General features: G+C 39.2%; 1 protein-coding gene across 1 annotated transcript in view; it reads right to left on the bottom strand.

Annotated features, from left to right (window-relative positions):
• The window catches only part of Mid1 (midline 1), a 306,714-nt gene extending 280,960 nt beyond the window's left edge, over nucleotides 1-25,754 (bottom strand). The window contains exon 1 of the mRNA XM_048335725.1: nucleotides 25,630-25,754. The gene's annotated coding sequence lies outside the window, so the exon portion shown is untranslated. The remainder of the gene's footprint in view (nucleotides 1-25,629) is intronic.
• Nucleotides 25,755-26,084: the final 330 nt, after the last annotated feature.

The raw sequence follows: 26,084 nt of genomic DNA, 5'->3' as shown, positions 1-26,084 counted from the left end.
AGGGGGCTTTCAAATTTCAATTAGTGACAATTTAAACATCCTTCAATTGATAGTTAGGTGGGACATGACTCAGCTTATGAGAAGGAGCCTAAATGCTTTCCAAATAAATTTCATGTCATTTCTCAAATAAGTGATCATGTGTGATGAGCATCTGATAATTATTAAGTCAAGAAAATTAATTACTTGAGTACTATTTTTGGATAAAGTGTGTTGTACCCTTCATTAAATGAAAGTACACGTATCAATACACTCTCCTTGCAAAAATCTGGGTGTAACCCCAAATAAATATATTAAAACTAGAATATAGAGAATGTCTTGGAAGCATATGTATTCACCTTATTCTGTCTCCTATTTTCAAATGTAGAATAACTCCAAAAATTATGTTTTTGGCCTGTGCCAGGGGGACTTGGACTCAGGAGCCTGGTGTCTCCCTTAGCTTTCTCTACCACTTGAGTCATGCCTCCAGATATTTTGCTGCTTAATAGGAGATGGAGTCTTGCTGACTTTTCTGCCCAGGATGGCTTTAAGCCTTGATTCTTCATGTCTCAGCCTCCTGAGCTGGAATTGCAAGAGTGAGTCACTAGCACCTGACTTCTGAAAGTGAATTGTTTAGCAAGTATGAAGACAGCAGGAGTTATATTTAGAGCAGGACCTTGGTTTACCATCTATCTACAGGACAATTCACAATGCAATTGTTATCTTCAATCCCAATCTTACCTCTTGTTACATAATAAGACAAATGAGTGACATGCAAAAACAGAAAGTCTGTGATGAATGAAAGCTGCTGTTTACATGATTTCACTTATCCTTCCACTCACGTACAAGGAAGATGCTATGTCCTCCACTTTATTTAGAGGTTAAGTAATTTGCTGGAGTCATGTTGCCAGCAAGACATTGAAGCAGGCTTTGAAGTCAATCTTTCTTTTTTCAGTGCTTGGGATGGAACCCAGGGCCTTGCACATGCTAGGCAAGCACTCTCTTCCGGAGCTACAACCCTAGCCCATTAAAGCAAGCCTTGTCACAACATATGAGAACCAATTCTTTTCTCATTCCATCAGGAAGAGCAAGTTGGCATTTCAAGACAGATTGCAGAGGGTATAGAACCACTAAAATCAGATCCAGCAGTGGGGGGATGGGGTTTTTCCCATGTTCTAATATGAAATCAGACATGATTGAGAGACACTAGACATTAAAGGATTCATGAGACAACAGTAGTACTTCTTACAAAGTTTTAATTGTATATGTTTCCCTATGTGGTAAATAATGATGCAAAACTCTATGCTGTATTCCTCTTTTCAAATCTTCCCAGTGCAGTATGGCCAAACTTCTTTCCTTCTCAAGACTTGTCTTATTAACTGCTCTTTACCCTACCAGTTCTTTAATGAACAGAAAACAGGCATGGAATGGGGAGCAGACCTTTGAAAATGACTTTAAGTACGGCAGTAAATTCTGTTCAGAAACAGGAGTATGTTTTGTTATTAAGGCTTACAGCCAGCAGGCATAGCAGGGTGTTACATTTGAAGTGGGCTTTGCTGATGAAGACTTTCAATCTGGGTTTGTGGCCCGTAGAGTTAACTCATATTCTGCATCTAAAGGCATTACTCTCTGAAACTTTCCCCAAATGTGTCCCTGCAGGATTCCTCTCTTTGCTCTGTTCTCCACTGTGGTTCACGACTTGATTGTGCTTGTCTCTTGCATTCAAACACCTCCTGACCACTCTGCCTTGTCCACAGGACAAGTCTCTCCAAAGCAGGCACAATACACATTATTTTGGATTGCTTAAGTATCTGGCTCTCGCAACCTTGCCTGGCAATGTTCCATGCTATTCTCTCCTATCCTAGATTGCTTTACAGCCTCTGAAATTCTTTACATGCCATCAATTTAAGGATATACATGCCTTCACAACAATAATTTCCAACTGTGATTTGTCACTCTACTTTGCCTGTAGCATTCAATTTGATTCTTGGGCTTCTACTTGAATCTAGAAAGAGGAAGAAAATAGACTGTTGTCTTTAGAGTCACTAGTCAACTGTATGGCGATGGACGTTTTCAACTCTCTAGGCTTATTAAGGTCCTCCTTCATTTTATTTATTTATTTATTTGTTTATTTGTTTGTTTGTTTATTTATTGCTAGTCCTGGAGCTTGGACTCAGGGCCTGAGCACTGTCCCTGGCTTCTTTTTGCTCAGGGCTAGCACTCTACCACTTGGGCCACAGCACCACTTCTGGCTATTTTCTGTATATGTGGTGCTGGGGAATGGAACCTAGGGCTTCATGTATACGAGGCAAGCACTCTTGCCACTAGACCATATCCCCAGCCCTCCTTCATATTTCTGAAGACAGAGGTGAGACGAGAAGGGAAGGGAAAAGAAGTATTTTCATTTCCCTAGTCTTTCTGATTAACCAGGCACAACAGTTACTTAATTATACTGCCCTTCAAGCTACCATAAGTGCAATGGTGGACACCTCTAAGGTGGCTCCAAATACCTGTTTCTTTCCTGGCATTCATAACTCTCCTTAAGTACCTTCCTTCTAACTAATAGTGTGGCCACACTGAGGGGGAATATGTTATGTATTTAATCAATAAAGATTGTGACATCTATTCTGCTAGCAGACTGTCGCCCTAGTTGGCTTTGATGAAGTGAGCTGGCATGTTCGAGAAACCCACAGGGTTAGGAACTGAGGGTGGTCGCTCACCAACAACCATCAAGAGTCCTCAGTGGAAAATTCCTCAGTGAACTGGGTCCTGACAGCTTTCAAACAAGCAAGCTTAAAGGCACATTCACCAATCCCTCCCCTGGCAGATTCAGTGGACACAGTGATTGCAGCCTAGTCAGATTCTGAGCCTTGGGCAGAGTTAAGCTGTGTCCAGATTTTGGACCCCTAAAACCAATGAGATAATAAATGTGTATTATTTAAAATAATTATTGGAATTGTTTGTTATATAGCAATAGATAACCAATACAAGAGTCGCAGAGAAAGGCTAGGTAAATATAACTGATACATCACATATAAACCACCAGTGTGAGACCCATGAAAGATGATGATGCTAGTTTTCAGTTGATGGATGCCTCCATTCCCTCACTACATTACATTCAGAAAATCTGCCACATACCCCTCACACAGGTAAATTACCCCCTGGATACAATGCCTTGGCTTCTGTGAATGCATAAAGCAAACTGGATTGTGTATTGGCATATAATAGTGAACTGTAATGAATTAATGTAAATGAACAAAGAATATGGATATACTGAGTGACAGGAGTTTTAGATATCACTCAGGCTGGAATTAGAGAATATCACCCTGAAGTTGAGATTTGAAACCAGAAGAGGATTAAGTCATTCAGTCAGGAACTACTTTGAGTGGCTAGGATTTAAAAATAAAAGCACTATAATAAATGGAAACTGTCTAACCCAAAGAATTATGGTTAGGATAGCTCCATTTAGTCTAAGTATAATTCTTTCAGTTAGACAATTTTCTATTATTATAGTGCTTTAATTTTTAAATAAAGGAATAGTGAAGACTCAGATAAAGGAAATTTAGGACCAAATATATTTACTAGTAATAGTACGTTTAATAGCTTTTAAATGAGAGTCAAAGCTCATTTTGTAGTTAAACTTTACTTCTAGTTGTATATCAGTAGCTCACTCCTACAATCCTAGCTATTCAGGAGGCTGAGATCAGAGGATCAAGGTTTGAAGCCAGCCTGGGTAGAAAAGTTGGCCAGACTCTTTGTTCTAATTAAATACCAAAAATATGCTGGACTGGAGGTGTAGATAAAGGTAAAGCCCTAGCTAGGAGCAAGGAAGCTGAGTGAAATTGAGGGGCTCTTAGAGCAAGATTGTGGGTTTTTTTTTTTTTGTTTCTTGCCTTCTAGAATGTTCTGACTTTGGGGAAGGGGTTAAGATGTGGGTATTATGTAACTAGTTCTAGGAGCTGAAGTAGATCGGTTGTTACTATGAGGTTTTATGAAGAGGTAGCTTATGTTTACTCTTGGCTATTAGCTGCGAGTGTCAGAGGCTTTGGTTTACTGAAGCATTCCTGCCCTTCCCATTGTGGTCTTGATGTTTCCCTAGAAACTCCTTCATAAATACAGCTTGGGCACCAAAGTTATATTACCTGGAATCCACTGTCATTATACCAGAGCCCTACTGTCGTGGGGAGAGTGGAGGGAGAAGCGTTCTATGATTCTATGATTAAGCCTTCCTCTTTAATTCTGCCTATGTCTCTGGCTAGTGCCTTTGTGAGTACCTCTCAGAGTTTCTTTCTGACTTAGATGAGAGAGCAAACAAGCTACAGAGGGCTAGAAATGGGTAATTTCCCCTCTCCTACGTCAGATAAGGTCCAGGAATATTCTTCGGTGATCAATGCTCTGGGCTTATTGAAAAATTGTTAGTTTTGTGTTTCTAAGTGCTTATTTTCCCCCTTTACCCAGACTAGCTGAATGTTCTCTAGTCTTTACTGTGGGACTCTGGTGTATGTGTAGAGGGGGTCTTAGGTATATCATTCATGACAGTGTTGGGGTCACACTTACGGGGTACCCTGTTGTTTTTAATTTCAAACATTGGGCTACCAGCAATTCACAAAAGTTACCACTTAAATGTTGCTACTGGCTACCGGATTTAATAGCTTCTGCTTCAGCTTAACTGATTTATAGTATGGATTTGTCCAGCTTGGGGAAAAAAAGTTAGTCTTGCCTTAATTTCCTTGTGTATTTAGGATGAGACATTGTGTTTTAGTTTACTCTGCTGTTTTCTTGTTGAGGAGGTAGGGATGATGACTTCCAAGCCCTTTAAACATTAGAGTAAATATTTCTAATGTTACAATATTTCAAATTTATGGACAAATCACACTCTTCTCCACTAGGGAGATACACAAACATAGAGATCTCAAGTTCCAGTTGTCCAAATGTGTTTCTATCGTGGCATCCTGGAATATGACTTTGATCTCAATTCCTCTGCCTGGCCCATATGGGAGAAGATACCTGACAATAGATTTTATGTCCTTTACTGAGTATGTACAGCATGGAACCCTGTCTTCCTGGCTACTACTTTGACTTGTTGTGAAAGGAGTAGTGTGGGAAGCAGAACTAAGTCCCTAATGAACCAACATGGAGAGTTAATCACAACTGAGAGCACTTTTAGTTGAACATTTATGTATGATGCACAGGGAAGTCAGTCTCCTTTATGTTTCTCTTTGACTGAAGGATTTCAGTGTGAAGGCTATCTCTATAACCTGAAGGGCCAGAACCACTTAAAAATGTGAATTGGCCATACTCCTGGAGCCTAGTGCTGAGCCCACTGGGATCTCATCAATCTGCAGTTTTCTCCCAGAACTGAAGTCATATCTCACTCTATAATTGAAAAATAGATTTGATTTATATTCCATTGTTGCCAGAGCCTCCACAGGTCTCTTGATGGAGAGGTCTTAGCTGCAGGAAGATGGTCTAGTTTGAAAAAAAGAGACCTTGTAGATACAGAGAAATAGTAAAAATAGAGGCTGAGAGATGTTTGCACAAGGATCCCAATGTGTCTTTGTAGATTCCAGAGTTAGCTAGAGGGATGGGAAGTACTATGCTTTAAAAATATTACAGCAAAACAGTATATAACACCACCACAATAGAGGACCTTTAAGGATCCCCCGCCATTTGTATTCTCTTTTTATGGACCCAGAAACAAAAGCAGAGCAATAAGGGGCTTCCTGTTCTGGAATTAACATTTGCTAAGCAGTACACATGACTGGATTTGATGCATAGGTTCATTGTGTCCTCTGAACATTGCATCCTGCAACTAAGTAATTTTATCTTGATTTTTCTAAAAATCTAGAAACATGCATAACTTGCCCAGGTTACATAGCTGGCAAATTCCCAAATGATGATTTGAATTTGGCCCCATTCTGTCTTGTTCTCAGATCTCATTTTTTCTTGTTGCTCCATACGAAACACCTGCTCTCTTGCTCTATAGGCAGACACCCTTGAACTGAGTTTATGAGGATGATGCCAGAAGGGCAGAGTATACAAGCAAAACGATCCAAGACACATGGTATTGATTTAGGCAGCAACAGTTAGGATATTTTCCTGTGGGGTTTATGCTGTGAACTGTTAGCATTGTGGATAATCATTCGTCAGGCTACCTTAGGAAACTCAAGTGACATTGGGAGGCCCGCTTAGTCTAGAAAATCCTGGGTAGTCAGCCCTCTAGGTGCAGAAGGAAGCAAACTATTTCTGTTAAAGGGTTAGATAGTGAATATTTTATTCTTTATGAGCCAGACAATCTCTGCCGCAACTATTCAGCTCTGTTGCTATAGCATGAAATTTGCCAACGACCATAATGTCAAATGAATAGAGTATTATGCTACAATATAAAGAACGAATAGTGCCTTTGTGTTTCAGTAAACTTTTATTTATCAAAATGGAAGTTTGAATTTCATATAATTTTACAAAGTATAAAGTATTTCTTCTTTTTAATTCTTTCAAATTCAAAATATGTAAGAACTCTTCTTAGTTTATGAGTCATACAAAAGCAGGCTGAGACCTGGACTTAGCTGGCAAGCCATAGTTTGCCAATCCCTGCCATAGAGGGTCACATTTTAGTTTATTTATTTTAAGTGTTAAATTTCAGAAAACTCATGGATTGTTAACTAGTGAATAATATAAAATATGATTTGATATTTAAAATCATATTAATACCAAGTTTTCATAATCAAATTTGTTATTACTTTTTTGTGTGTGTTGATACTGGAGCTTAAACGCAGGGTTTAGGCACTGTCCCTTAGCATTTTTGCTCAAAGTTGGCAGTCTTCCACTTGATCCCCAGCTCATTTTTAGCTTTTTGCTGGTTGATTGGAGATAAGCATCTCATGGACTTTTCTGCCCATGCTGGCATCAAACTGTGAATCTCAGATCTCAACCTCTATACCTAGGATTACAGGTGTGAGCCACTGGTACCTGGTCTTGTTATTAGTTTTGATTACAAAAAAAAAAAACCCTCTTTTTTCCTTTCTTAGCATACGTGAGGGCCCTGGGTTTGATCCACAGCAGTACAAAAACAAAAAATAAATAAGTCTCAAACAAAGAAATCCTTTCAGTAGGATTTTTTTATCAATATAATTGAAGATTCATGCGCAGGTTTATAATGCAGAAATTCCCTTAACCTCTTTGCAAAGCATCTCTCTATTTGAATGTATTTGGTAACATTCTGTAAAACTATAATACAATATCACAACCAGAATATGTAATAGACACAACTACAAACTTCACTCAAATTTCCCATTTTACTAATGCTGTGTGTGCACTGTGTGTTTAGTTCTATTACTGCAAGGATCCTTGTAGTGCTCTTGTAGAACTATAGCTACTTACATCTCTCTCCCCATCCTTCTGCTCAGGCAACTACTAATATGTTCTTCATTTAAATTTTTTCATCATCTCAATAGTGTATGCAAATGAAATCATACAATATATAATATTTTGGCATTGACTTTTCACTTAGAATACTTTTCTGGAGATTAATCCATATTCCTGCAAATATCGATGGTTCACCCTCTTTCATTGCTCCATAATATTATACTTAAAGATGTACAATAGTTTGCTCAATCCTTCACTTTATTGAAGAACATCTGATACATTTCTGGGTTTAGGCTACCGTGAATAAAGCATCTATGTAAATTTGTGCACAAGTTTATTTTTGTGTGTGAATGTCTCATTTCTTTAGGATGAATACCCAAGAAATATGACTTCTGGTCTATAAAGTAATTGTATACTTACTGCTTTTCAAAAATCCCCTTTGCACATATTTTAAACTATGCTTTAAAATATTACAGCAAAACAGTATATAACACCACCACAGTAGAAGACCTTTAAGGATCCCCCGCCATTTGTTTTCTCTTTTTATGGACCCAGAAATTCTAGACTAAAGATTCCCCAAGAATTGCTTGCCAGAGACAGAATGGTCAGCTCTGACTGAACCAGGACAAGAAATCACTTCTGTCTCTCCCATTAGTGTTCTTATCTGAACATGTTGCACCAATAAAATTACAGACTGAGGCTGCCAGACACATGGTGTTTCTCATCATGAGAGAAGGAACAAAGTTGATTTGACTCTTAGGGACCTGTGAGCTAATGCCCAATGGTCTGTCTTTGCCACAGCCTGGTTCCATGGAGCCTTATATGGCTTTGTCACTCAAAACTTGAAACTGTCTCACAGCACAGGCAAGTGACCAGGGACAGTGAAGTGTGAACATGCAGACAACATTAACTAATTCTCCAAGGCGTGCATGGGAACTGGAAACTGAAGCCCTGAGACCACAGCAAACAAATCTGTTCATCAGGCCCCTGCAATGCAGCTGCATGGTTCACATGTTGACTATATTCATGAGAGGAGACTGAGTTGGTTTTGAGAAGTCAATAGTTCCTGAAATCTAAACTGTAGCAGACAAATTTTCTGGATGGTCCAAAGGGGGGGGGAACCCCACAATTATTTCATTTCTGTCTTGGATGAGGCCATTGGACATTTCACTCCTTCACTTCCTTTCACTATCAGAAGTGCAGCCATCCTGTCATCTTTCATGCTCTTCTCGGAAAGTAGGAGGCATTGTAGCGGTTCATCCCCATGAAGCTAGTGCTACAAAGTGTGGGCTCCACAGCGGCAGCATCAGTGTCATCTGTATACTCGTTAGACATACAGCTTGTCAGGTTCCACACTAAGAGCAGTGGATGGGGTTTCTGCAGGTGGGCCCTGCTGAGCTGCCTTTTTCCTAAAGATTCTGAAACCAATTCCAGCAACAGTCCCGTCTTCAATCACTTCAGAGCCTTTCCAATAGACAACAGAAAAGTAGGCTCTAGATTGCAAATTTTAATAATTACAAAGTCCAGCCAATGAAATTGTTTTTGCCAATTACAGTCTTTATGAGGGCAATATGGATCTAAGTGTAAAGCACAGTTGTTACTTCTGAAATTCAACAGATTGTAGCTTTCTTCACGTAGGCCCTATTAGTTATGTTCAGTTTGTGCTTCAACTTAGCACCTATTTAAAATTCTTTATCAAATTGTAATTTCCTTGAGGGCAGGAAACATATGTCTCCACAGCCTAATAAAGAGGTGTCTAATAAATGGTTGTTGAACAAGTGAATGGGTTGTGTTTTACATTATAATGGCTCTGTCCTCCTTACAGTACAAAATGTACTGTAAGATTGGAGATGATATGAGTTTGTTCATGGCTGATTCTTGAACATTTCCTTACTATCCCTATGCTGCCAGTAGAGTTCTCTGAACATACCAGGTTCACAAAAAAGTTGGATACACAATATTAACTATATAAATTATACCTCAGGTGCCACTGCATACACTATTAACAACTTTACTTCCATTATTTCCATGTGCATGTGAGAAAAACTGATTTAGAATTTTCCTTCTTTTCATACTGGGCTTCACACTTACTAATTAGTTGCTCTACGGATTGAACCATGTCTCCAGCCCTTGGAAATACTGATTTAGTATGCCCCATCTGTGTAGTGTTTAACAAACATCATTAGCTACAAAATGGACCTTGACAGCATACTTGGAGAGACTTGTTGGAGGGCAGATACCATGTCAGAATGGCCTTCTTTTAAAAGGGTCTCTCATGCCGCAATAAGTGAGAGAAGAGGTAAGGGATATCTAGCTAGGTCATCCAACACGCCTGTCAGCTTCTGCTGTAATATTTTAGCTTAAAAATCGTACCACCCAGCCTCATTGGATGATTCAAATTAGAGCATTATCAGGGTCACTACATGTCTCTGATGTTCATCTTGTAGATTTTTCTGCTCTTTTATTTATTTCATAATGCAAATACAATACACTGGGACATAGTAAATGATACAGGTCTCCAGGCATTTACACATAGTATGACCAAAGGAGGATATTAGGAGAGGAACATAAAGGCACAATGCTTGTGTGCACTTGATCATATAAAATAATATTTATCAAAAGGAACTCTAGGAAATGGAAACAAGAGTTCTTTTTGTTATTGTTGTTTTCTTTTCCTTTTGTCTTATTTATTTATTTATATCTACTTGGGAAGGAAATAGAGGCACAAACGGTGAACAAATGCAGCAGAAATACTCACTGGACACTATGTTGAAAATGAACTATACAACTTATGGGTAGTGATGGGAGGGGAAAAACTGGGAGAGAGTGAGGGAAGGGGTAATGTTCAAAAAAATAAATGTACTCTCTACCTGACTTATGTAACTGTAACCCCTCTGTACATCACCTTGACAACAACAATAAAAATGCATAAAAGACTGAGATACAGAAAGTATTAGGGCAAATAAACACCACTGCAGGATGAGATATGTGAGAAAGAAAATAGAATTTATGTTCAAGAATATAGCACAGGGGCTGGGAATGTGGCCTAGTAGTAAAATGCTCGCCTCATATACATGAAGCCCTGGGTTCGATTCCTCAGCACCACATATAAAGAAAAAGCCAGAAGTGGCACTGTGGCTCAAGTGGTAGAGTGCTAGCCTTGAGCAAAAAGAAGCCAGGGACAGTGATCAGGCCTTGAGTTCAAGCCCCAGGACTGGCAAAAAAAAAGAATATAGCACAGTCAGGAAGATCTATGCCCTTTAAATTTCATCAGAAAAATAGGAAGCGGCTAAACCATTTCTTCAGTGATTTTTTTTTTGGATGCTGGTACTAGGACTTGAACTCAGGGCCTTGGAAGTGTCCCTTAGCTTTTTTGTTCAAGGCTGCTGCTCTACCACTTGAACCATACATCTACTTCCAGATTTTTGCTGGCTAATTGGAGATAAGAATCTCACAGACTTTTCTGCCTGAATCTCAGATCTCAGCCTCAGATCCCAGAATGCTCCGATCTTGGCCTCTCCTAAGTAGTTAGGATACCTAGCATTTCAGTGGTGTTAGTGATAGACCACTTCAGAAGTACATACTTTTTTTTTTTCTTGTTAATGTGTACTCGTGCTGGTCCTTGGGCTTGAACTTAGGGCCTGGGCACTGTCCCTGAGGTTTTTTTTTGTTTTTGATCAAGGCTAGCACTGCATCACTTGAGCCACAGTGCCACATCCAGCTTTTTGGTAGTTAATTGGTGATAAGTGTCTTGTGTACTTTTCTGCTCAGAGTAGCTTCAATTCATGATCCTCAGATGTCAGCCTCCTGAATAGTTAGGATTACAAGTGTGAACCACTGTCATCCAGCTCAGATATGTTTTATAATCTGCCTTTTAGTAAAATAAAGAAATGAAATCATTTCTCTATGCTCTGGAATCTAAGCAAAGGAAAAAGAAAATTAGATATGTTTATGACAAGTAGACTTTAGCAAGGAAGTACTTTGTAAAACTGCTATAGTTATTAATAATATTCAGATGATGTCAATATGATTTTCCTTTCTATCAAAAGAGTACTTCCTTGAAAATGACAGGAAGAAGAAATGGCCATGAACATTAATTTCTTCCATTCTACATTTCTGCCATCCTTGCGTATTTATAGAAATAGGATTTTGTTGTTGATTAGGAGTTTTGCCCTATTGAAATATGTCTTCAGGACATGTATATTTTTTAAATGACTAACATGTTTCAGATCCAAGAGGAAATACGAAACCAGACTGAGTGAAACATCATCTTCCAAACAAATTTTAACTTTGTGTTTAATTTGTTCAAGAATTTTACAGAGAATTTGTCTCCAGGCAAAACTCTTAAAAGTTAGTTTTGAGCCAACATATGTTACAATGGTTGCCTGAAGTCACTGAATATTTTAACAGCATTAACTCAAATTCACTTGAGCAATATTTCACATGCAAAGCTTCAGCCACATGCAGTTCAGAAAGATTCTTTATAGGTCTAATACTGTCTATTCTGCACTGAAGGGATGGGAGATAGAAAATAAATCTCTACCATCTATTCTAGTAAATCATTGTTTCCACATGCTATCAAGTCTTTTCATTAGTGACATTAACAAAGACATATTAAGACCAGAATAAGTCCACAGGCCTCTGAAGGAACTCTTAGTATAATCATGAGTCTTTTGGCTGGGTATCTTTTATGCTAGAGGTGTTTGTGCTTTGTCAGGTTTGTCTGGTTTATCAAACACTGGGCCACTACCTCTCAGTGCATAGAGGGCATGATGTTAGAGTTAGTATTTACTAGGTACTCTGTGCAGAATATTCTGTCTACTCTTTATTTTGTCTTGCCAAATGAGACTAAGAGACAGGTGGTAAAAACCAAAACAAAACCGAAAGCTATGGAGTTGAAAGCAGGAAGTCCAGCTAGTAAGTGGCATGGCAGAGATTCTAAGTTAGATCTGTGTGGCCCAAAAGGATGTCATCCTGACCTTTGTACCATTCTTACAGGACATTAAATAGGTGGTAATGGTTACTGTGACAAACTGAGAGCTGTGAAAACAAAAGTGGGGCCTTCTTTTCCATAACTTTCCTTAACTCTCTCTCTCTCTCTCTCTCTCTCTCTCTCTCTCTCTCTCTCTCTCTCTGTACACAGAGATACAAATATATTTTACTTGGTTTATTTGTGGTATTCACATACTACTTTTCAAAAAATCTTTTTATATATGTATATATAGGGGTATGGCACTCAAGCGCTCTCTCTTTCTCTCTGTCACATTTAGAAACATTTACAAAGTTTAAAGACCATTAATCTGGTAATTTCAAATAATTAGATCAAATTAATTTGAACTGCAATTTGTCTGTCTTACTCATACCCTTCTATTTGAGACTTACAGAACACTATATTCTTTGTCTAGAACAGAACTAAATTGCTAAATTTATTGCAACCAATGACTTCACATCTCTCCACTGCATTCTTTCTCTCCTCAGTCAGGAGGCAGTAGATGTGCTTTCTCCCCACCCTTCCATTGTTCTCCTTTGGGACACACTTTTCCTCTCTTCCATTTTCATCTGCTTAATATTCAGAACCCAGAGAGAGCAAGAAATTGATGTCAAAATGGAAAGAAATCATTACAACCTTCCATTTTCACATTGTTTCTTTCTGGTCTCTCAGAATCACTCACTTAGTCCTTGTCTTAATTCTCTGGCAACTTTCAGGAACTCTCACAATCCTCCAATTATCATCTTCCAATATTCTTCCCCTGAGAATTTCCTGGAAGCTTCCTGACTCCATGTAATCCCAAGACCCGAGCAAAAGCCCTATTTCATGAAATAATAGGGAAGTGCTCGTCCAGATGGGCTCTTCCAGAACATTGTACAACTTTCAAGAGCCAGTGTGTCCCTCAGAGCTTTTCTAATCAGTGGGGTAAGGAAAAGGTCATTTTAGTACTTATTATACCTTGTACCAATCTTTTCTTAAATCTAAGATCATAATTGTTTTGCTTTCTATCGGTAGAGTCATTGTTTCATGGCTCTCATGTTCTTAAGCAGTACCTTTGGCTTTAAGTCTTTTCTTACCATAAAAATATGACAAAGTTGGCCTTGACATAGAGTCAGGCAATTGGAATAAAGGTGATGATCTTTGCTGACCTGGAACTTATCTATACTGAACACATGCACAACCTGGGGGGTAAACAGATTGCCTAGCAGATTCTCTGAGGAAAAAAAAAATATATATATATATGCAGGAAGGGAAACAGAACTGGCAAAGTCTACATACAAAGCTATGGTCAGTGGGCAAAAAAATCCACCCGAGAGGCCAATTACCTCAGATCTAAACATTGGACATGCAATTTCTTTTAACCTGATATGCTAATGTGAACCTACAGTACAAACAGCCCAAAGGACAAAGAATTCTACATCGAGCCAGAGGATTTTAGTCATAATGTCATCTTTAGAAAAGATCAGCAGAGTAGAAAATATGATCTTTGTAATTTTTGTGTACCTACAGGGCCAATTATCTACTAAACAATTGTAAAGATTGATTGTTTCAAGGAAACACTAAAAGAGTCTTTAAAAATAGCCAGTAGATTCCAGTGATTTACGTCATAAAGCAACAGCCCATCTTAAGTAACACATGGGCAATAAAAGCAAGCAGATGTTTGTGCTTTACCCAGGGCACTAATGGAGGTGCTATGGCACTGTGTCAAAGTGAAGTTTGCCATCTTCAGAATTGCCCACTGGAGCTGTAAATACAGCTGCCTAACTGTGAGTCAACAACTGGTAAACCCTCCACAAGCTCTCAGAGCACTGCTTCTTGTGGCAGGTAAGAATTAATAGCTCACTGTTAATGTGTGGTATGGAAATAACTTTTCTGAAACAGGCTTAGAAATATCTGATGGACTCTAAGCTGCAAACTTGCCATAAAACTATTACTTGGCTTACTGAATTACAAACATCAACATAAGTTTTAATGAGAAAAAATCCCAGTAAGAATGAATGTGCAAAACTAAAGCCACAAGAGCCTACATCTGGAATTTCATGTACAGTCTAAACCTGGCAGTCACCAAGCCAAGCACTGCTATTTTGGTAATGCTTGATGGTAGAAGTGGATTCACGTACCTCCATCCCCTGCAGAAATTCAGAGCATCTTATAAATACTGAGCCAAGTCCTACTAGTGCAATCCCTTGCTCCTTGGAAGGCATTTGGAGGATTAGCTTTTCAGGCCACCAAGCTATCATTCACTAATGTAGAATTGCCATTTATGAAGTCATGAGGAGCTGGCCTCCTCCATAGCACCTCACAGCTTCGAAGTCCTGGATTACTGCCACTCAAGCCGTGTGGAAGAGGGACATGTGAAAAGCACATTGCATTTACACTACCATTTCAGAATCAGACCACTTACAAAGATTAGACAAGCTCTGTCATCTTTAAGGACAATTTCCCTGGGATGGATGCATTAGGGCATTATTTCTAAGCCCTCCCCTTGGCTGGTTATTTTTTTTTTTTACTGTAAGCTAATAGCACTTCCTATACTTTATTCTTGCTTTCTTCTCATTTCCCAGCTTCATTTTTTTGATGCTCTCTACTGTTTTCATCCAGAAACTTAGAACAGTGTTTACTCAGCCATCCACCAACTCAAGCACAATGCTTACTCTTCTTTCATTTCATAATACTTAATTTGTTAATAACATTATTTTTCCTTTCTTCATTTCTGTTTCTTGATCATTACTTTACATTTATATGCATTTCCTTTGAAGTATCTTTCTTACCTTTCTCTCTCCCTCCCTCCCTCCCTCCCTCCCTCCCTCCCTCCCTCCCTCCCTCCCTCCCTCCCTCCCTCCCTCCCTCCCTCCTTCCCTCCCCCTGTCTGTCTTCTGATTTCTAGTCATTTGTGACTTGCCTCTTTTTTTGATCCTTTTATTCCACACTCATTTGTTTGGTGAGATTTTGTTTCCATGTGGGGAGGGTGTTTGGCTGCTGAAGGCGAATACATCTTTGTTGCTTTGGGGCCTCCTTTTCTATAACACTGCCGGCTTGACTTTTTTTGTCCTTTCTTTTCTGCTTTTCCCCTGAACTCTTTGGTCTTCCACTTATCTCTAAATCACAATACAGGGTTCCAGAAATGATGCCATTTTCTTATATCTTTCATCTTATTTTGAAACAAGTCAGTAAACAATGATTAAAATTTAAACTTTAAAATAGAGAAACTTATTTTCATATGGATGCATATATTTGTATATATGGTAGGTACTGGAAATGTGCAAAGATATATGTAGTGCTGCTTTATCATTGATAGTGACTCCAGTAGATAGAAGAACTGGATGTACTAGCAGAAATGTCAAAATAATCTACTAGATTTATGCCAATCTTGAGAAGATCTTAGACGCATCAGTATAATTTATATTTTTAGAGAAGATAAATATGTTTAGAACATAATAATATTCATATTTTATTGAAGCCACTATTATATGTTAAAATTTAACTTTGAAATAAATATTAGACACACATACATATACATATGTGCACACTTATTTTCCTCACAAGAAGGCAAGTTATTTTAAGTTACTTGATTTATGACTCATATATTGACTTGTGCTACCAAAATACAGCCTTGAGTACAAAGAGAAAGAAATAGATCAACTAGACAAGTATATATAAATTAGACCACTTGAGAGATAACACGGGACAGATTTTGTTAATTAATTTTTGACATATAGTTTGAGGCCTTCCTCCTCCCCAGTTTCAGTCTTTCTGAGAAGAAAAAATACACAGACAGGAAGGCTTAATGGCATGCAATGCTCATATCTTTATCTCTTGAAGAGCTTGATTGGGGGTCTGGAAACTGAAGTTCTCACTGTTTTTCATTGATTAGAATGGTTGATATGCTTTTTCTTTGCCATGACCTTTACTCTGGATCATCCTTCTGAGTTCCTTCATTATCTTCAGATTATTGGCAAATGATTTATTGGCAGGTAACTACACTCAAGGACAAAGTAAATTTACTCTCTGGCTTGACATCGTCCAGTTCTGGCTTCTTTCAGTTGTATTTTGATTCCTAAAATTTCCATATTTTGAGTAATTGCCATTGCACATGCCGACTGGAAGTTTCTATTAACTGTTCCTGCTCTGAACTCAGAAAAACTCAGAGCGAAAACGGCAGTCCTTCTGGAGATACAATTCAGATTTAAAATGGGTGTTTCTGAAGTGAATTTGCACCAAAATAGTCTGTATACAGAAGAAATTATTGAAGGCAGAGGAAAGAGGAAATTCTCAAAACCTTGCCTAAGACTTCTCTTTAAGACAGCAGCTTCCAGTCCTCTCATTTCCCCACCCACACTCCCATTCACTTAAGTCCTTGTCAAATCTCACCTAAGAGATCAAGGCCCAAGGGCAATCTAGTTTATACAACTGCCTCACAATCTTCCATCCAAGCACTGCACAAGTGAAATGACAGAATGGAAAGCTTCTCACATATTTCTGTCTAAAAATGAGTGTTGGTTGTGCAAAGAAATAACCGAATTGGATCTTGATGAGAAATTTAATCATTTTAATAATAACTAAGTCAAACAGAAATGCTGTTTCTGCCTGAATTTATACACAAGGGCACCAGTTGTAAGCACACAATTCAGGTCTTAAATAGAGAGATGCGTGCCAAGAACAAAGAAAAATAAATGGAAGGAGACAGTGGGAGAATATTGGTGGTGACTTGTAACCTGCAATGCTAGGTAGGCATCTGCGGAGAGAGAAGCTAATACCTGGATTCCACAGAGCTTAACCTCCAGCTCTCTTCACCTGTCCATTCCAAGGTTTTCCAATCCCTATGGCTGCAGCTTTCACCACCAAATGACTCCTTTTAATGAGATATTACTTAAGCCAGAAAGGAATTTGCTGAGATCATTCAAGGGCAGTGGAATCACACATGTCATATAAAAGTGTTCTTGCTAAATGGATGCTAGAAAAACAGAATGGTAAAAATCTTCACCCAAATCCTAAAGGGAGTGTGAAGTTAATTGAGTGTGCTCATCTATCTGTTAGTGCAAACTCTTGAGTTATATTTTCCTAAATCCTATCATCAGTGATAATGGGTCTTAGCTGAGAAAAGGAGTGTAGCTTGTCCCTATATGGGATCTCCGAATCCCATATAGGGGAGGAGGTGAGTAAGCTAAAATGAAATATAAGGAATTCACCAGATAATGGACGTTAATAGCCGCCCTGTACATTATCAACAAGGAAAAGTTGCACTTAGAAAAACATAGTGTGGAGTTAGCAGCCATGGAGACTTTCACACCTCATCCCAGTGCACCCCACACCCAGGAAGTCATTCAAAACCTTATCTTTCCCTCCAGGTTTCATGAAAGGGGAATTTGTAGAGTTATACTCACTTGCAGGACTTATAGAGAAGTGATTTTCTTTTTTTAAATTTAATTTTTTATTATTATCTTTAAGTAGGTTTTGGCTATGAAGTGCATCATATCTTTTTCACTTCATCAGGATAAAAATGATTCCTTTTCCTTCCTCACACAAGGATAACTTCTGTTATCCCCCATTATTAATATTATTGCTATCCCTCGAGCTATGTAGTCAAATTTCTGGGGAATTTGTTTTGACAACTTTTAGTCACTCCCTCCTCTATCTTTCCCCATTCATTATCCCTACTATTGACTGTGAAATACAATTGAAATCCATCTCCTTCATCTGTACTATCATGGTATTGGTGTCATGTTACCCTGGGCCACTTTTGTAGCTCCGGTCTCGTCCATCCTCCAAACTACTCTGATAGCTCACAGATATAACCTACTTTCCCAGTTGCTGCCACTGTGGACTTTGCAATGGTCAGGTCATCCCTTGTTGCACATTCCCTAACAGAATCTGGCAATTTCTTATTCCTTCAAAGACTCTGCCTCATCATTTCCTTCTCATTCTTAACTCAAATACCCTTTGCTAACATTTTTTTGTCAGTCATGGGGTTTAAACTCACAGCCTGGGTGTTGGCCCTGAGCTCTTTTGTTCAAGGCTAGTGTTCTACCACTTTGAGCCATACATAGTGCCACTTTCGGTTTTCTGGTGGTTCATTGGGGACAAGAGTCTTATGGACTTTCCTGTCTGGGCTGGCTTTGAACTGCCACCCTCAAATATCAGCCTCCTGAGGAACTAGGATTACAGGCATGAGCCTCTAGCACCCAGCCTTTGCAAATCTTTGACTTCTCTGCAGATCAATGAAATCTTCCTATTATAATCTTATGGTAACATATACCTCCATTTGATAGCTTATCTTCCTTTTCATAGTGCTTTTATCCTTGTTTGTATGATATGTTATTAGTATTTTTCTCCTGCATCTGACTTTTATCTACTAAACTGCAGCTTCTAGTGAAGCCTTAGCATGTAGGGTGATGTCTGGTACAGAGCAAAAACTTAGTAAACAGACTGAATGATTGTTTCTCCTTTCCTTTTTCTCTTCTTCCTGCCCTCTCCACACTCTTGTAGCTTAGGCACGATCACAGTCTTTGTCCCATACTCAGAGGATCTTGCTTTCTTAGTCTTAACTGCAAAGCAATCCATGCCAAAACAGTAAACATGGCAACTGTAGATTTTGCTCTCCCTAAAGCTATATGATTTCTCCTAGGACATTCTTCATACCTTAGAAAATAATCAGATCATTCTCTAATACTGTGATTTTGGCATCCCTGCAAAATGAGGAAGATATAACCTTGTAACATGGAGGCTTGGGAATTCTTCCCAGTCTAATCTAGCTGATATTGGAAAGTGTCTTATAGTTCTTGCTGCTCAGGCTTCCTGTCATGATGTAATTGGAATTGCATGCCAACCTTCTTGGTCATAACAGTTCATATTATAGTCATTTTGTTGAATTATAGGCATTATTTGAAATAAGCCTTAATCATTATTAGAAAAGAAGTTCCATACCTCACAAAACCTCTTAAAGGAAGAAAGGATAAAATGACTTCCTCAAGCTGAGACAGAGCAAAAGCAAGAGAGAGAGAGAGAGAGAGAGAGAGAGAGAGAGAGAGAGAGAGAGAGAGAGAGATTGTGTTGGGGCTTCCATAGGGTTGAAGGACAAGCAGGTGGATACTCAGGAGACCTATGGAATCCATCAAGCATGCTGGTCCTTAATGCATTTCTGGACATATATTAGAAAGATTTACCAAATTAGCTACTGAGAAGTGTAGCGACTTGGTAGTTATTACGTAGGGATCTGGATGTGCACTTGTATCCCCTTGCAGAACCAGTCAGAAAGACTGCAGGGAAGATCATTTTAAAGAAATGTTGGAGCTTGGCACAAAGTACAGAAGAGCATGGACACATAGACTCACAGTTGAGGAGTTAAAAATTGTTACATAATCCTAGGTACTCAGGAGGGTGAGATCTGAGGATCGTGGTTCAAAGCCAGCCTGAGCAGGGAAATCCCTGAAACTCTTTTTATTTTATCTTTTTGCCAGCCCTGGGGCTTGAACTCAGGGCCTGAGCACTGTCCCTGGCTTCTTTTTGCCCAAGGCTAGCACTCTACCACTTGAGCCACAGCACCACTTCTGGCCTTTTCTATCTATGTGGTGCTGAGGAATCGAACCTAGGGCTTCCTGTATAGGAGAGGAGCACTCTTGCCACTAGGCTAAATTCCCAGCCCCGCTCCCCTTCCCCTGAAACTCTTATATCCAATGAACCACCAGAAAACTGGAAGTAGTGCGGTGGCTCAAGTGGTAGAGCACCAGACTTGAGCTGAAGAGCTCAGGGACAGCGCCCAGGCCCACAGTTCAAGCCCCACGACCAACAGAAAAAAAAATTTTGTACACAGTTTAACACCTGTATTTTCCATTTTATATGTGCACAGGAAGGATATATGCATTTGAAATATTCATTCTAAATAAGCCTAAAAGAGAATGTCATCAATAAATGTGGCATAACCTATCTAAGCACCAAGAAAACACATTGTGTTAAAGATTCATTCCAAGATTTTTTGCTTACTTCATATCATACCTTACAGTAGATGGTAACTGAGATTTGGTAACAATAAGTCAGAAACAGAGAGCCAGTTGATTTACATATGATAAAGCCAGCCTGTTTCTCACTACATAAACACCATATGGACCTCACTTGCCTTCTCAGGGAGTGAACTGTTGCCAGGACACAGATACATGCTCCTCAGGTCTGGGAAGCCACACCAGATCAGACATTTCATTCTGCTGGGATGAGGTGTGGTAGACAGGATCTGAGGGTGACCTTGGGGACATAACACCCTGAGAGTTGTCCATCCTCAAGATCTCTAACAACCACTGTCATGGACTGAAGCCAAGAAGCTAATCCACTTGGTTAAAAAATGAATTTACTAACCTAGGTCCTTCCACTATTGTTGTTAAATTAATAATCATACCGTGAATATCTTTTTCTGTTTATAAAACATTCATTTTGGAGAAAACCTTAAGAGGCACACACCTATATTGAGAATGCAGAATGATAAAGAATGAAGGAGTCTTAAGAATAAAATTTACAGGGGATAAGTAAGTAACAGAAATAAGTAGTGAAAACTTTGTATGAGACATTGGAAGCTATATCATGCTTCATCAAAATGCAAATGTTAAATCTCTGCAGGGGATAGCAGTATTTTTTCTATTTCTACAACTTCAATCCCAGATTTCTCAATTGAAGGTCCCTAATCTTTCCCCACTCATTTCAGATCCAATCAATACTTATTTATTGGCCACTTGTCCAGAACTGTGCCAGATATGTTCATAAACATGACCATTTTAATACTTAAAATTCTGCAATGATGTGTGCATTTATATCTCTATTGATATATGAGGAAACTGAATCTCAGAGAAGTTTAAAATTACTTTGCCCAACCTACCTTCCACAACTTTGGGGAAAAAAAGAACTTGGGAAACACAACCATTCTTTTGTTTCCTAACCTAAGCCAAGGCTATCAGTTTAAGTAAACTTGTTATCTGTTCTCTGGTAGTTTATACACTGGCTTGTTCCCCAAGGCAATCCGTGATGAGTATGTCAGGACAGTTATAAATAACTGAACAATTAGATACTCAAGAGGGAAAATAATTTTTGTTTAAATATCCAAGGCCTCTGTTATAGAACAATACCTATAAATAATGCAGCATTTCCTGGCTCCAGCTCTATAACCAAAATTCCAATTGTGTCACATGTTAAAACAGAAACTGTCAAATGGAGGAGGTTCTGTTTAATTTCACGTCTGTCCCAAGTTTAGACAAGTGAAGAGCAACTCACAAGAGAGTGTGAGTTTACTCTCTCACCTAGTTCAAGCCATTCTTTATGCGTATCTGAGAGTGCTACATTCCACAGACATAAATTAAAAAATAGCACCTTCACCTTTGGCATTAACATATGAAGTAACTTCATGTGTTTAAAATGTTCATTCACAGAAGATTCTATTATATATGATTACAACTACGTAATTAAAAAATGGAAATGGACTTTCACACTCAGCTACAAGTCATAGTGCTGCCTATCACCTCATCGGCTAACCTTTTCTCAAATGTAAATATATTGTAAATTGGTTTTATCAATGTCCTAAGTACTTGGAAAAACCTACTTGTACAAACCCGTTATTAATTCCTGGTTTTCAATTCTAAGCATTGCATATACATTGTTTGAAATAACGGCAGCTGTTCTTGTCTGCTCCATAAGAATCATTACTATAGCTTAAGCCTTCGTAATTTCCAGTGGTAATAAGCCAGCATAAAAGCTCTCAAGTTACTTAGTGCTCTAGAAATATCTTTTCTCTGTGTGATGCCCTAGGAATCTCTGACAACCCAAGAAAAAAATTGTTTTTTAATACATTTACTTTTTTGCCATACTGGTAATAGAATCCAGAGTTTTGTTCATGCTAGGCAAAAGCTCTGCCACAGAGCTACATGCCAAACCTGAGAGAATGGTCTTAAAATTACATTAATCAAATATAAAGTGTCATCATCCAGTTCTTTGTCATTTATAGATGCCCTGCGGGGAGATTCTAATGGTATCATTCCTCTGCTAGCACATGAAGCTCACTGGTATCTACTTGGCATTGTCTTACATGGAAATTATCTGGTTAAGGAGCCATTAATGTCTTGACATGTCAGTTACCTGTTCAGTGCCTACCAGTTAGAAAGCTCTGACTCAAAGGATGAACAGTGAAAAAGTGGATAATCAAGTAAATCTGTAGCAAATCCTATTTCCTGTGCTGCATCCCATTTATGCCATGCGCTTTCTCTTTGCAAGGATGCTGTCTGTTGCATGAAGTCCTGGTTAAATTCATCTGTCTCTTATATACCCACGTTTCCTCCACAGTGCTTAGCATATGACTTCAAAAGGCACTCAATAAATATTCGCTGGATGAATATAACAGGAATTAAGGATGCTACATGTTTGTGAAAGGTAATTGATGTCAAATGGCAGGCAGAGAAAGTTCACCAGAGATAGGAATGCTTAGTACAAATTTGGTACAGTGTTCAAGGAAGGAATTTGCATTTAATAACTTTGGAAATCATTTTTAAATGTCCATTGCCCCTGGACTCAGCTACACTGGTGGCAAGAGAATCTCAACCAAAGAGCAGTTGAAAAAAAAGAGGTAGAAGCAATAGCCAAATATTTCAGGAGATCATTCAGTTTACAACCAGATATCAACAACACATACTGTAGAACTCCTTCTATATGGAATACAGAAGACAGAGCAGATAACAGAGAGGAAAGATGTCAAGAAGTAACATATTTTTTCTTTTCATTGGGTCCCAAGGCCCAAGTGATGAACAGAGTTGTTAGGCAGTGAACAGACTTGCTCAGTCAATAGTCTGAGCCTGGATTATCAAAGGCAGTTTCTTATCTTTTTATTTTAAAAAAAAGCATAAAAAGAGAAAAATGGGTCCAATGTGTATCTAATAGATGAGCAAACTGAGGAAGCTACGTATGTGGTCCCGAGATGATCTTCAGGAGACCTGGCGGTCTCATGTCCAGGCACAGTCTGATGGCCCAGGTGCCAAGAAGGATAAACAACTGGGGATGGCTGCAACTCACTCATTATCTCCAGTGAATTGTGGCCAACCCATTAGAGGGCTTTGTTTTAAAGACTTCTCCAGATAATCAGCCAAAAAAATCAGCCATCAGTAAGTTTTCAGAAAACTGTACTTTGGTAGACACTCTGAATCTCTCAGGCAATCACAGCACACATGAGCACAGTGAGATGTTGAGAAGACCCATACCATTAATAGTTTCCACTCTTTAAAACTAGACACCTTCTAACATCTCCCAAGTCTAAGGAAGCCTCCAAGAACATGGTATTAGTGACGTGCAAAGGGTTAGTGCAACAGTAGAGCATGCTGTCTTTCACTAGAGGATTATTTTGACCCTAAATTAAATTTAACCTTTAAGAAAAAAATCCTGTTGGGACCCTGATAATGCCTAAGTATTGAACATTATATTCAAGAATGCCACCTCCCCCGATAACTTCCAAGGAGTCCAGGTATGAGCAGATTGTAAATCTGGGAATGACATCTGATTATCTACAGTACCTCCCATGCTGCTGGCAGGGAGGATTTTAAATGTGGGGTCCCAAGACCTGAGGAAGACTCCCACCTTTCTAGTTCCAGGAGACCTATCTATCTTTCTGGTTATATATTCCCTTGACTCTTAATGTAATTAGTGTAGAATAACTATGTACATAGCAACTCACAGGAAAAACGGCAGCCGTTCTGGCTGATTTGGCTTGGGGCCATTTCATCGACAGGGTGAGACAACCTGGTATTAAACCATCTGTTATAAACTGTGTATTTTAAAATAGTGTTTTGTGTTTCCTGGATTACTCCCTCCCATAGATAGCAGCATGATAGCAAGACTCCTATTTTTCCTAGCAGCATTGTGGAGATAACAAGCTTTAAAACCTTCATATTGTTCCCCTCTGCTCTTTGAGTTATTAAGAATTTCATTGTTGTGAAAGTGAGCCGATTTTCTTTAAGCTACGATACTAAGAATGGCTATGTTTTACAGAGCCAAGGTCCCTGAATAAAGTGGCTATAGCTTTTGTTCTTAGGAATCATCAGTTGCTAATCTGCATTAAGACAATACTCCCTAGGTGAATTATGACTGGTAGTTTTTTTTTTTTTAAGTAGTCATTCTCTACACTCTGTTGGAATCAATTTACTTGAGATGGATTTAAGGAGTTCATTTCTCTACTAGAAATCTGAAATCAAGTCTTCATGTCACTAGTTGCAGTCAGGGGTACAATACTGCTCCCCAAACTTTTAGGTGAAGTTTATGTATGTGATAGAAGAAAGGACAATATTCTTTTGAAACAAAGATCAGTCAAAGCATTCACCACAATTATGCAAGCTAATCCAATTCAGAGAACCCCCTTATCTTAAAAACGAGACAAATTTGTACCTTATTGCAAATGACTTGGCAGTTACAAAAAGTTTTCTTCTCAAATGATTTTTCCCCTTCCTCAGGTGCCTGTCATTTTTTGCCTTTCCTCGGTTGCTTATAATTGGTTGTTCCTGAGTATAAAATTTCCCCTCAAGCCTGTTAAATACTTTCATATTTTTATATTTAATTATATTCAGATTGAGATTCTTGCATAGGTACAAAACTCCTAAATTTTAACTCAATTGCCCACAAAGCCGTCCATAGAAAGCCTTCTTCATCAGCTCACCTTATATGTAAACAGACATATGCTAGTTGTCAAAATGCCAGAGCCCACTTCTAGACATTTTCTAGAACAAAGAGGCTGGTTCAACTTCTTTTCTCCGTGTTCGGGGAGGTGTCCTTTATCTTACCATGCTCACGATAAAAGGATTTTGATACTGCCTGAATAAAAACTGATACTTTCAGACTAACTTTCTGGGGACAAGGTACCCTTCTGCAGCCCATCACTGCCCGTGGATTTAAGCACCCCTCTTCCATTGACTTTCCTTGGGGACTCAGTGTTCCTCACAAAGCACCTCCAAAAGTGATGCCCATTAGTTTCAAGGGCAAGAAAGAGGAGAAAGTTTGCTCGTCGCGATGGTGCAGAAACTTCTGCCTAGTGAAAATATTCTCCTCGGTGTGTAAGGTGCTCAGACTCGAGCCGCAGTGCGCTTTTGCTGTGCAAAGCCAGCAGAGGAAGTTGGCTGCGACTCGCGGGCAGGCGACTCACTGTTTGTTGGGGCAGGCGCTGTGCGCTTGGAGGCTGAGCCGCGCTGCGCCTCCGCTTCCTGGGTGAGAGCAGCGAGGCGTGGCCCTTAGCAGAAACAAGCCGCGAAGAGAGAGAGAGAGAAAGAAAGAAAGCGAGCGGTTAGACTCACCAGCTTCCCCATTTTTTCCCAGGACTGGGGTTTTGTTCCTCAGTTGGGTGCTGGAAGAGGCAAACCTGTAGGTCCTCCAAGCAGACTGCTCTGGGGCAAGTGCCGGCCGGCTCTGGCTCGCGCTCTTTGCCTCGGAGCAGCTGAATGGCTGGGACGTTCAGGAAGCTTGCTCTGTCCAGCTGGGAAGCGCTCCCCCTTCCAGGGTGTGTGCTCACACGCCTCTCAGTCAGTGCAAAAAAGCCGCCACGCTCAGGTCAGCCCAACAGGTTTCCTTATATAGGTAAACATGAATTGCATTCCTGGTGAAAGAAGTTAACTAGGAACTCGGCTAACCTGGTTAACTCTACACACGCCAGAATGGCTCAGAGTCAGCCTGCATGGAGTCTGATTGGCAGGGCAAAAGCATTTGTGTAATTGAATTACAATCATTCTTATTCTGGCAGTATGCTAGTCCT

Source organism: Perognathus longimembris, chromosome 28, assembly GCF_023159225.1.
Source record: "Perognathus longimembris pacificus isolate PPM17 chromosome 28, ASM2315922v1, whole genome shotgun sequence".
Taxonomy (NCBI): Eukaryota; Metazoa; Chordata; class Mammalia; order Rodentia; family Heteromyidae; genus Perognathus; species Perognathus longimembris.
The sequence above is the reverse complement of the archived record's forward strand: the minus strand, read 5'-3'. Positions and strand labels throughout refer to the sequence as shown.